This window comes from Salvelinus namaycush, chromosome 16 (genome assembly GCF_016432855.1).
Source record: "Salvelinus namaycush isolate Seneca chromosome 16, SaNama_1.0, whole genome shotgun sequence".
Lineage (NCBI taxonomy): Eukaryota > Metazoa > Chordata > Actinopteri > Salmoniformes > Salmonidae > Salvelinus > Salvelinus namaycush.
This window is the reverse complement of record NC_052322.1, coordinates 45474818-45488467: the sequence shown is the minus strand read 5'-3', so window position 1 is coordinate 45488467 and position 13650 is coordinate 45474818.

Sequence of the window (13650 nt, the reverse complement as noted above, 5' to 3'; positions counted from 1 at the left end):
ACAGGAAACAACCACCAACATTCCCCAACACAAAACAAGCCACCTAAATATGATTCCCAATCAGAGACAACACAAAACCCCTGCCTCTGATTGAGAACCATATTAGGCCAAACATAGAAACAGACAAACTAGACACACAACATAGAATGCCCACCCAGCTCACGTCCTGACCAACACTAAAACAAGCACAACACACAAGAACTATGGTCAGAACGTGACAATAACATCTGCTAACCATGTGTATGTGACCAATAGAATGTGATTTGATTTATGTGCACAAATGTGATTTTATAAATAATATGACAATATTATTATTATGCATACATTGTATGTGTTGTGCATCTGTGATTACGTATGTAAATATGTAAATATGTGTGTGTGGTGATTAAATACATTTGTGTGGTGATTAGAGAGGTGTGGGGGGCTGCCTTAATCGACATTCACGTCTTCGGCGCCCCGGGGAACAGTGGGTTAACTGCCTTGCTCAGGGGCAGAACAACAGATTTTTACCTAACCTTTCGGTTACTGGCCCAACGGCTCTAACCACGAGGCTACCTGTAGCCAAGTCTATGTGGTTTTGTTTAAGTGCACATGTGTTTATGTGCGTTTTTGTATTTGCATGTGATTTCCCATCGTCCGTGTGTGTATCATCATTCATGTTGTTTTTAATCTTGTCACAGTTGATTGTCAGTAAATGTAAAGCTGTCAGCTTTCTGCCGTTGTTCCTCCAACAACCTCCATTAACACCCCCATTAATAGTGGATCACAGACGGAATTCATTTTCTTGCCTGCAGATGCATTTAGGCTTTGATGATTTTTTTATTCAATGCCCAGGCAGGGAACGGACAGAGAAAACCTGCTGCTTCTCTAGTGGCTTCCTTTTTTTCTCCTTTTTCATCGCCATTAATATTGTCAAAATTATTCACAGTTACGTGTCTCTAAAAACTGCCTTAACAAATTAACCAAAAAATATATATATAATTTTTGTGTTTTGATGTGTAGCATATTCAAAACGTTACAGCCAATTGTTTTATTGTTTAAAAAAAAAACTTTACTAAAACAATATTTGTCCACCTCACGGTTCAGCTTTTCTGAGATTTGAGCTCAAAATGCATCAGGGCATTGCATGTATAGGCCTCTAGACGTAGGAGTCGACTGTATGATATCAATATATAAATCACATGTAAAGGAAGATAAGCTTAGTCCAGAGACTGGCACCATGTTCCCCACACAGACAAGCATTTATTTATAACCTACTTCTCTGATAGGCTACTACTGCTGTACATACTTCTCTGATAGGCTACTGCTGCTGTATATACTTCTCTGATAGGCTACTACTGCTGTACATACTTCTCTGATAGGCTACTACTGCTGTACATACTTCTCTGATAGGCTACTACTGCTGTACATACCTCTCTGATAGGCTACTACTGCTGTACATACTTCTCTGATAGGCTACTACTGCTGTACATACTTCTCTGATAGGCTACTACTGCTGTACATACTTCTCTGATAGGCTAGTACTGCTCTATGTACTTCTCTGATAGGCTACTACTGCTGTACATACTTCTCTGATAGGCTAGTACTGCTCTATGTACTTCTCTGATAGGCTACTACTGTTATACAGCTTTAGGTCTAGCCTAGTTTTGTTTCGAAGTAGATTTGTTTAAGACTATCAACAAACACTGTGTGACGTTGATTTAGTCTACTGCAGTAATTCAACTAAATACGAGCACAAATTGAAAAAGACAGATCGAGCTTCATTTAGCCAACGAAGATTTCTCAAAAAAATTAAGGGGTCAGTAGCAGTAGAGGCCGAGGCCCCTCCATACAGCCAGTAGCAGTGGGGGAATATATCACAGAACAGGCCTAGCTCTATTTATATGTCACGCGTGAATACTGTCATGCTTTTACGGTCCAATACCGTGCTTTTACGGTCCAATACTATAAAAGTCATAAAACCATGTGTTCACATACAATACCATAAAATACAGGCCCTGCAATCTTCACAGCAGGATTGTAGTGATTATTTCTGTGTTGTTGTTTGTATAATATATGAATATATATAAAGCAAAAATAGAGATGTTAATATCAGAATGTACTCATGGTGAAGTACCTGAATACATCAGTGTACTGTATGTGTTTTTCCCCCTTCTCTTCCCTCTGTCTTCCCCCCGTCAATAAGGTTCATAGCAGGGTGGTTTGTTGACGACCGCGCTCTGCTCTGTCACTGGGTATTGTGAATTGCAGATCTGAGAGTGTAGAGAGAGGCTGGTTAAGAGGTGGTGAGTCTGTCTGGCTGTGTGTGTGTGTGTGTGTGTGTGTGTGTGTGTGTGTGTGTGTGTGTGTGTGTGTGTGTGTGTGTGTGTGTGTGTGTGTGTGTGTGTGTGTGTGTGTGTGTGTGTGTGTGTGTGTGTGTGTGTGTGTGTGTGTGCGTGCGTGTGTGTGTGTGTGGAACAACGGAACAATATTCCTTGGATCAATAGCTTGTCAATATTTGTTTTTTCAGTCAGTGCATCTGTGGTGGAGTTGACTGGTTGCCAGCTGGTTAATCTGTACAGTGACCTCGGTTTTATTCTGTACACTTAACACAATCTGCTCTCTAAAAGAATCATTAGCCATGGCTCTCTCTCTATGTTGGCTGCTATCCCTGTGTGTTGACAAGGGGAAGTGATTCAAAGTGTAGATGTATAGTATGTCATTCAAAACTCCTGGATTGATTCCTGAATGTTTTAAAAGGGGTGGCAGGTAGCCTAGTGGTAAGAGCGGTGGGCCAGTAACCGCAAGGTTGCTAGATTGAATCTCCCAACTGACAAGGTAAAAATCTGTCGTTCTGCCCCTGAACAAGGCAGTTAACTCACTGTTCCCCGGTACGCCGTCATTGTAAATAATAATTTGTTCTTAACTGACTTTCCTGGTAAAATAAAAATAAAACCAGTTAAAATTGCCCAGTTGTAGATGAGTGAGAAGGAAGGGCTGAACATTCATTTAACTGAGGTCCTGTCTCTTCCTCTTAACCATAAAGAACCTTCAAACTAGTGAACAGAAATAACCCTCATTACCCATATTCCCTTCGTTGTCCTTCCCACACTTCTCTGTTTGTTGTTTAAATGGCCGGAGAGAAAATTGGCCAATTTGGCCTCTCCAAAACTCCTGCAGCTGCCAGTAATCACCTTGTGTGTGTCAGCGGTAATGTGCAGTTAACCACGGTAGGGGTGTACAGATTGGGGGGCGTGGAGAGCAGGTCACGAGGAGCAGCGCAGAAACCACCAGACTTGTCTCTGAAACTCCATTACACTAAACACTTTAAACAGCGGACTGGCTTCATTACAGACCACCATGATATTATTCAGAACTCACACGAGTCCCCCTCTCTCTCCTCTTTCCTCTCTCTTTCTGTTTAAACTGGAGGACTGTCAGGAGGGGGGGATGCAGAGAGGAGGAAAGAAAGAGAGAGAGAGAGAGACAGAGAAAGAAAGAGAGAGAGAGACAGAGAAAGAAAGAGAGAGAGAGAGACAGAGAAAGAAAGAGAGAGACAGAGAAAGAGAGAGAGACAGAGAAAGAAAGAGAGAGAGAAAGAGAGAGAGAGAGAGAGAGAGCAGAGGGAGAGAGGGAGAGAGAGAGAGAGAGAGAGAGAGAGAGAGAGAGAGAGAGAGAGAGAGAGAGAGAGAGAGAGAGAGAGAGAGAGAGAATCAGTTATAGTGAATCAGTTATAGTGAATCAGTTATAGTGAATCAGTTCTGGTTGTGAGGTCTGGGGTCGGCTCACCAACCAATAATTCACAAAATAGGACAAATACAAAATTGAGACTCTGCATGCAGAATTTTGCAAAAATATCCTCAGTGTACAACATAAAACAACAAATAATGCACGCAGAGCAGAATTAGGACGATACCTGATAATTATCAAAATCTAGAAAAGAACCGTTAAATTCTACTTCCACCTAAAAGGAAGTGATTCCCAAACCTTTCATAACAAAGCCATCACCTAAAGACAGATATATATATATATTTCTTTTCAACTTTTTTTTCTTCTACTTTTCTTCAACTTTATTTAACCAGGTAGGCCAGTTGAGAACAAGTTCTCATTTACAACTACAACCTGGCCAAGATAAAGCAAAGCAGTGTGACACAAACAACAACACAGAGTTGCACATGGAATAAACAAACATACAGTCAATAACACAATTGAAAAAAAAAGACTATATACAGTGTGTGCAAATGGCGTGAGGAGGTAGGCAATAAATAGTCCATAGTAGCGAAGTAATTACAATTTAGCAAATGAACACTGGAGTGATAGATGTGCAGATGATGATGTGCAAGTAGAAATACTGGTGTGCAAAAGAGCAGAAAAGTAAATAAAAACAATATGGGGATGAGGTAGGTAGATTGTGTGGGCTATTTATAGATGGGCTATGTACATCTGCAGTGATCGGTTAGCTGCTCAGATAGCTGATGTTTAAAGTTAGGGAAATGTAAGTGTCCAGCTTTAGCGATTTTTTGCAATTCGTTCCAGTCATTGGCAGCAGAGAACTGGAAGGAAAGGCGGCCAAAGGAGGTTTTGGCTTTGGGGATGACCAGTGAGATATACCTGCTGGAGCGCGTGCTACAGGTGGGTGTTGTTATCGTGACCAGTGAGCTGAGATAAGGCGGAGCTTTACCTAGCACAGACTTATAGATGACCTGGAGCCAGTGGGTCTGGCGCCGAATATGTAGCGAGGGCCAGCCGACTAGAGCATACAGGTCGCGGTGGTGGGTGGTATAAGGGGCTTTGGTGACAAAACGGATGGCACTGTGATAGACTGCATCCAGTTTGCTGAGTAGAGTGTTGGAAGCTATTTTGTAAATGACATTGCCGAAGTCGAGGATCGGTAGGATAGTCCGTTTTACGAGGGTATGTTTGGCAGCGTGAGTGAAGGAGGCTTTGTTGCGAAATAGGAAGCCGATTCTAGATTTAATTTTGGATTGGAGATGTTTAATATGAGTCTGGAAGGAGAGTTTACAGTCTAGCCAGACAGCTAGGTATTTGTAGTTGTCCACATATTCTAAGTCAGACTCGTTCAGAGTAGTGATGCTAGTCAGGCGGACTGGTGCAGGCAGCGAATGGTTGGAAAGCATGTATTTGGTTTTACTAGCGTTTAAGAGCAGTTGGAGGCCATGGAAGGAGTGTTGTATGGTATTGAAGCTCGTCTGGAGGTTTGTTAACAGTGTCTAAAGAAGGGCCAGATGTATACAGAATGGTGTCGTCTGCGTAGAGGTGGATCAGGGAATCACCCGCAGCAAGAGCGACATCGTTGATATATACAGAGAAAAGAGAGATGAACCTGGAGAAGAGTCCCCTAAGCAAGCTGGTCCTGGGGATCTGTTCACAAACACAAACAGACCCCACAGAGCCCCAGGACAGCAACACAATTAGACCCAACCAAATCATAAGAAAACAAAAAGATAATTACTTGACACATTGTAAAGAATTAACAAAAAAACAGAGCAAACTAGAATGCAATTAGGCCCTACCTGACCACTGTGACGGACCAAACTTAAGGACAGTGGTGGAAAAAGTACCCAATTGTCATACCAGAGTAAAGTAAAGATACCTTAATAGAAAATGACTCAAGTAAAAGTGAAAGTCACCCAGTAAAATACTACTTGAGTAAAAGTCTATTTTAAATATATTTAAGATTCAAAAGTACATGTAATTGCTAAAACATACTTAAGTATCAAAAAATAAAAGTAAAAGTATAAATCATTTTGCATTTCTTATATTAAGCAAACCAGAGGACGCTGTCATTTTCTTGTTTTTTAAATGTACGGATAGCCAGGGGGCACGCACCAACACTAAGATATAATTTACAAACGAAGCATGTGCTTAGTGAGTCTGCCAGATCAGAGGCAGTAGGGATGGACCAGGGAGGTTCTGTTGATAAGTGTGTGAATTAGTGTCATGCCCTGACCTTAGAGATCCTTTTTATGTCTCTATTTTGGTTTGGTCAGGGCGTGAGTTTGGGTGGGCATTCTATGTTTTGTGTTCTATGTTGTCCTTGTTTTGTTTTTCTGTGTGTTTGGCCTGGTATGGTTCTCAAACAGAGGCAGCTGTCTATCGTTGTCTCTACTTAGGTAGCCTGTTCCCACCTGTGTTTGTGGGTGGTTGTTTCCTGTTTAGTGTTTGTTTCACCTTTCAGGACTGTTCGTTTGTCGTGTTTGTTGTTTTGTCAAGTGTTGCGTATTTTATTAAATAATATGAACACTTACCATGCTGCACCTTGGTCCTCTTCTCCTTCTCCCGACGACGTGCGTTACAATTAGGCCATTTTCCTGTCCTGCTAAGCATTCAAAATGTAAAACGACTTTTTGGTGTCAGGGAAAATGTATGGAGTAAAAAGCACATTATATTCTTTAGGAATGTAGTGAAGTAAAAGTAAAAGTTGTCAGAAATATGAATAGTAAAGTAAAGTACAGATACCCCAAAAAACTACTTAAGTAATACTTTAAAGTATTTTTACTTTAGTACTTTACACCACTGCTTAAGGAGAAATTTGACTAGGTACAGACTCAGTGAGCATAGCCTTGCTATTGAGAAAGGCCACCGTAGGCAGACCTGGCTCTCAAGAGAAGACAGGCTATGTGCACACTGCCCACAAAATGAGGTGGAAACTGAGCTGCACTTCTTAATTCTTAACCTCCTGACAATTGCATGACTTTATTAGAGACACATATTTACCTCAGATTACACAGACCCACAAAGATTTTGAAAACAAACACAATTTTGATAAACTCCCATATCTACTGGGTGAAATATCACAGTGTGCCATCACAGCAGCAAGATGTGTGACTTGTTGCCACAAGAAAAGGGCAACCAGTGAAGAACAAACACCATTGTAAATACAACCCATATTTATGTTTATTTATTTTCCCTTTTGTACTTGAACTATTTGCACATAATATGACATTTGAAATGTCTTTATTCTTTTGGAACTTCTGTGAGTGTAATGTTTGCTTATCATTTTTATTGTTTATTTCACTTTTGTTTATTATTTACTTCGGCAAGGTTAACATATGTTTCCCATGCCAAAAAAGCCCCTTGAATTGAATTGAGAGGTGAGAGAGAGAAAGGGGGGGGAAGTGAGAGAGCGAGAGAGAGAGAGAGAGAGAGAGAGAGAGAGAGAGAGAGAGAGAGAGAGAGAGAGAGAGAGAGAGAGGGTTGGGCTTTAGAGAGAGTGGAAAGAGAGCGAGAGAGAGACAGAGAGAGAGTCTGGCTATAGAGAGAGAGGGGAGAGAGAGAGACGGAGAGAGAGAGAGAGAGAGGGTTGGGCTATAGAGAGAGAGGGGAGAGAGAGCGAGAGAGAGAAAGAGAGAGAGAGAGAGAGCGTGTCTGGCTATAGAGAGAGGGGAGAGAGCGAGAGAGAGACAGAGAGAGACAGAGAGAGAGAGAGAGAGAGAGAGAGAGAGAGAGAGAGAGAGAGAGAGAGAGAGAGAGAGAGAGAGAGGGTTGGGCTGCTGTGGCCTGGCGCTTTGGGCAGGCTGGCCAAGGGGGAGCGAGGCTGCAGTGTGGTGTGGGCCCAGGGAGAGGTGGGGAATGATGGGGAGTGTGTCACAGCATGCTGTTAGGAGTCCAGGGGCAGAGAGCCAGCCAGGCCCAGGGCACAGCATGACGCTGCTTCCCGATCGGTGTTGTGACTGCTTCAATTACCCATCACCCCCTGCCACTGAGCGCTCAGAGAGAGGGATCACAGCAGGGCCTGATGGAGTGCGTCAGTGGATCACAGCAGGGCCTGATGGAGCTCGTCAGTGGATCACAGCAGGGCTGATGGAGCTCGTCTGTGGATCACAGCAGGGCCTGATGGAGCTCGTCAGTGGATCACAGCAGGGCCTGATGGAGCTCCTCGGTGGATCACAGCAGGGCTGATGGAGCTCGTCAGTGGATCACAGCAGGGCCTGATGGAGCTCGTCAGTGGATCACAGCAGGGCTGATGGAGCTCGTCAGTGGATCACAGCAGGGCCTGATGGAGCTCCTCAGTGGATCACAGCAGGGCTGATGGAGCTCGTCAGTGGATCACAGCAGGGCTGATGGAGCTCGTCAGTGGATCACAGCAGGGCTGATGGAGCTCGTCAGTGGATCACCGCAGGGCTGATGGAGCTCGTCAGTGGATCACAGCAGGGCTGATGGAGCTCGTCAGTGGATCACAGCAGGGCTGATGGAGCTCGTCAGTGGATCACAGCAGGGCTGATGGAGCTCGTCAGTGGATCACAGCAGGGGCTGATGGAGCTCCTCAGTGGATCACAGCAGGGCTGATGGAGCTCGTCAGTGGATCACAGCAGGGCTGATGGAGCTCGTCAGTGGATCACAGCAGGGCTGATGGAGCTCCTCAGTGGATCACAGCAGGGCTGATGGAGCTCGTCAGTGGATCACAGCAGGGCTGATGGAGCTCGTCAGTGGATCACAGCAGGGCTGATGGAGCTCCTCAGTGGATCACAGCAGGGCTGATGGAGCTCGTCAGTGGATCACAGCAGGGCTGATGGAGCTCCTCAGTGGATCACAGCAGGGCTGATGGAGATCCTCAGTGGATCACCGCAGGGCTGATGGAGCTCGTCAGTGGATCACCGCAGGGCTGATGGAGCTCGTCAGTGGATCACAGCAGGGCTGATGGAGCTCCTCAGTGGATCACAGCAGGGCTGATGGAGCTCCTCAGTGGATCACAGCAGGGCTGATGGAGCTCCTCAGTGGATCACCGCAGGGCTGATGGAGCACGTCAGTGGATCACAGCAGGGCCTGATGGAGCTCCTCAGTGGATCACAGCAGGGCTGATGGAGCTCGTCAGTGGATCACAGCAGGGATGATGGAGCTCCTCAGTGGATCACAGCAGGCCTGATGGAGCTCCTCAGTGGATCACAGCAGGGCTGATGGAGCTCATCAGTGGATCACAGCAGGGCTGATGGAGCTCCTCAGTGGATCACAGCAGGGCTGATGGAGCTCCTCAGTGGATCACAGCAGGGCCTGATGGAGCTTGTCAGTGGATCACAGCAGGCCTGATGGAGCTCCTCAGTGGATCACAGCAGGGCTGATGGAGCTCGTCAGTGGATCACAGCAGGGATGATGGAGCTCGTCAGTGGATCACAGCAGGGCTGATGGAGCTCGTCAGTGGATCACAGCAGGGCTGATGGAGCTCGTCAGTGGATCACAGCAGGGCTGATGGAGCTCGTCAGTGGATCACAGCAGGGATGATGGAGCTCCTCAGTGGATCACAGCAGGGCCTGATGGAGCTCGTCAGTGGATCACAGCAGGGCTGATGGAGCTCCTCAGTGGATCACAGCAGGGCTGATGGAGCTCGTCAGTGGATCATGCCTTAGTCTATTTCTACATTATAACTCTCCTCATGTCTAACCTGAACCTGCCAGTCTGCCATTATCTCTCTACAGATAATGGCAGACCCCAAACTTCTACATCTGCATTGCTTGCTGTTTGGGGTTTCAGGCTGGGTTTCTGTACAGCACTTTGTGACATCGGCTGATGTAAAAAGGGCTTTATAAAATACATTTGATTGATTGATTGAAGAAAAGCAGAGCGCTGTATTGCTAGAGGAAAGACTACCACATATGATGGCTGTATTACCGTCCAGAGGTTAGATACTAATGCCATGCCATCCCCATCTTGCTTTAAGAGATAACCTTTCATGAGAATGGATGGAGGAGGACTGATTTCACAGTCATGAGATGGTAGCATCAGTCAGCCAGACTAGGTTTAGTTGGTTTCTATGGATACCACCCATACATCTCACCCCCCTTCTTTATCCACTTACTGCATGTTAACATGTTGGTCATCTAGAAGATGCTCTTAATCAGACTCACAGTAATGAGTGCATACATTTCATATTTTTTTTTACATCTGTATCTCCTAACCATCCTACAGGCCCATCAGGCCCATCCTACACCATCTCCTAACCATTCTACAGGCCCATCAGGACCATCCTACAGGCCCATCAGGACCATCCTACAGGCCCATCAGGACCATCCTACACCATCTCCTAACCATCCTACAGGCCCATCAGGCCCAGGACCATCCTACAGGCCCATCAGGCCCATCAGGACCATCCTACAGGCCCATCAGGCCCATCAGGACCATCCTACAGGCCCATCAGGACCATCCTACAGGCCCATCATGCCCATCAGGACCATCCTACAGGCCCATCAGGCCCATCAGGACCATCCTACAGGCCCATCAGGACCATCCTACACCATCATGTCATCTGATTACAGATGCTCCCCTCATCCCTTTTCTAATCAGCTGAAGGGAAAAGGACAACTCAGATTCGGGACGTGGCAACGCTGGCATGTGTGCATACCTCCACCCTCTATCACCATGAACACCTCCACCCTCTATCACCATGAAAACATCCACCCTCTATCACCATGAACACCTCCACCCTCTATCACCATGAACACCTCCACCCTCTATCACCATGAACACCTCCACCCTCTATCACCATGAACACCTCCACCCTCTATCACCATGAACACCTCCACCCTCTATCACCATGAACACCTCCACCCTCTATCACCATGAACACCTCCACCCTCTATCACCATGAATAACCCCAACCTCTATCACCGTGCATACCTCCACCCTCTATCACCATGAACACCTCCACCCTCTATCACCATGAACACCTCCACCCTCTATCACCATGAACACCTCCACCCTCTATCACCATGAACACCTCCACCCTCTATCACCATGAATAACCCCAACCTCTATCACCGTGCATACCTCCACCCTCTATCACCATGAACACCTCCACCCTCTATCACCATGAACACCTCCACCCTCTATCACCATGAACACCTCCACCCTCTATCACCATGAACACCTCCACCCTCTATCACCATGAATAACCCCAACCTCTATCACCGTGCATACCTCCACCCTCTATCACCATGAACACCTCCACCCTCTATCACCATGAACACCTCCACCCTCTATCACCATGAACACCTCCACCCTCTATCACCATGAATAACCCCAACCTCTATCACCGTGCACACCTCCACCCTCTATCACCATGAACACCTCCACCCTCTATCACCATGAACACCTCCACCCTCTATCACCATGAACACCTCCACCCTCTATCACCATGAACACCTCCACCCTCTATCACCATGAACACCTCCACCCTCTATCACCATGAACACCTCCACCCTCTATCACCATGAATAACCCCAACCTCTATCACCGTGCATACCTCCACCCTCTATCACCATGAACACCTCCACCCTCTATCACCATGAACACCTCCACCCTCTATCACCATGAACACCTCCACCCTCTATCACCATGAATAACCCCAACCTCTATCACCGTGCATACCTCCACCCTCTATCACCATGAACACCTCCACCCTCTATCACCATGAATACCTCCACCCTCTATCACCGTGGATACCTCCACCCTCTATCACCATGAACACCTCCACCCTCTATCACCGTGGATACCTCCACCCTCTATCACCATGAATACCTCCACCCTCTATCACCGTGGATACCTCCACCCTCTATCACCATGAACACCTCCACCCTCTATCACCATGAACACCTCCACCCTCTATCACCATGAACACCTCCACCCTCTATCACCATGAACACCTCCACCCTCTATCACCATGAATAACCCCAACCTCTATCACCGTGCATACCTCCACCCTCTATCACCATGAACACCTCCACCCTCTATCACCATGAACACCTCCACCCTCTATCACCATGAACACCTCCACCCTCTATCACCATGAATAACCCCAACCTCTATCACCGTGCATACCTCCACCCTCTATCACCATGAACACCTCCACCCTCTATCACCATGAACACCTCCACCCTCTATCACCGTGGATACCTCCACCCTCTATCACCATGAACACCTCCACCCTCTATCACCGTGGATACCTCCACCCTCTATCACCATGAACACCTCCACCCTCTATCACCATGAACACCTCCACCCTCTATCACCATGAACACCTCCACCCTCTATCACCATGAATAACCCCAACCTCTATCACCGTGGATACCTCCACCCTCTATCACCATGAATACCTCCACCCTCTATCACCGTGGATACCTCCACCCTCTATCACCATGAACACCTCCACCCTCTATCACCATGAATAACCCCAACCTCTATCACCGTGGATACCTCCGCCCTCTATCACCGTGGATACCCCCAACCTCTATCACCATGAATACCTCCACCCTCTATCACCGTGAATAACTCCACCCTCTATCACCGTGGATACCTCCACCCTCTATCACCATGGATACCTCCACCCTCTATCACCATCACTCTAGCCTCATTACCATGAATACCTCCACCCTCTATCACCATGAATACCTCCACCCTCTATCACCATGGATACCTCCACCCTCTATCACCTTGAATACCTCCACCCTCTATCACCGTGGATACCTCCACCCTCTATCACCATGGATACCCCCACCCTCTATCACCATCACCTCTCCACCACTTTCCCCCCCATGCCCCCCATGCCCCCCTCTCCCCCTATACACAATATGAACCACACATGCAGATGTTAGTGTTCATCCTCTCTCTTCGTCTGAGTTCTGAGGCTCCCAGCTGGCCTCCAACAAGCATCACTCTTATTCCTCAACAGTTGATCGTATAGGTCAAGCCAATACCGTATTACATTATGGATCATGGGGGGGGGGGGTGTGTGTGTGTCACCCCCCCAGGGTGACACATAGGGGAAGGGAAGGTGACAGACGTAGTGAGTGAACGAGGAGGGAGGGAGGGTGTCTATATGTGTGCAGGTCTGGCGCCAAGACAGGGGAGGGGATTGGTGGAAGTTACACTCTGATTTAGGCCTCGCACCAAATTTCGGATTCCGACCTCCCAAACCCCCATCCATCCTTTCTCTAATTCTTCTAGCCTTTTCTTTCTTGCCCCTGAAACAAGCCAACTACACTATATGACATCTGCTAAGCTGATTCTATAGAGCTTAGCAGATCCACTGTGGTAGAAGTGTGTGTGTGTGTGTGTGTGTGTGTGTGTGTGTGGTGTGCTCAGTTGAAAAAGAGAGATTTAATTTAGTTTTTTCTTCTTCTTCCAGATACCTTTCACCAACTAACTAACTAACTAACTAACTAACTAACTAACAAGTTAACTAACTAACTAGTTAACCAACTAACTAACAAACAAGTTAACTGACTAACTGACTAACTAGTTAACTAACTAATTAACGAACTAACTAGTTACCTAACCAATTAACAAAATAACGAACCAGTTAACTAAATAACAAACTAGTTAACGAACTAACAAGTTGCAGGAATAACTAACTAGGTAACTAACTTACTAGGTAACTAACTAACTAGGTAACTAACTAACTACCTAGTTAACCAACTAACTACCTAGTTAACCAACTAACTACCTAGTTAACCAACTAAGTACAGAAAAAATAAGAAAGTTATAGAAAGCCAAAGAGCGGTGCTGTCAGTCTGTTATTGGCCACAGTGACAGCTGGTCAGTCTGTTATTGGCCACAGTGACAGCTGGTCAGTCTGTTATTGGCCACAGTGACAGCTGGTCAGTCTGTTATTGGCCACAGTGACAGCTGGTCAGTCTGTTATTGGCCACAGTGACAGCT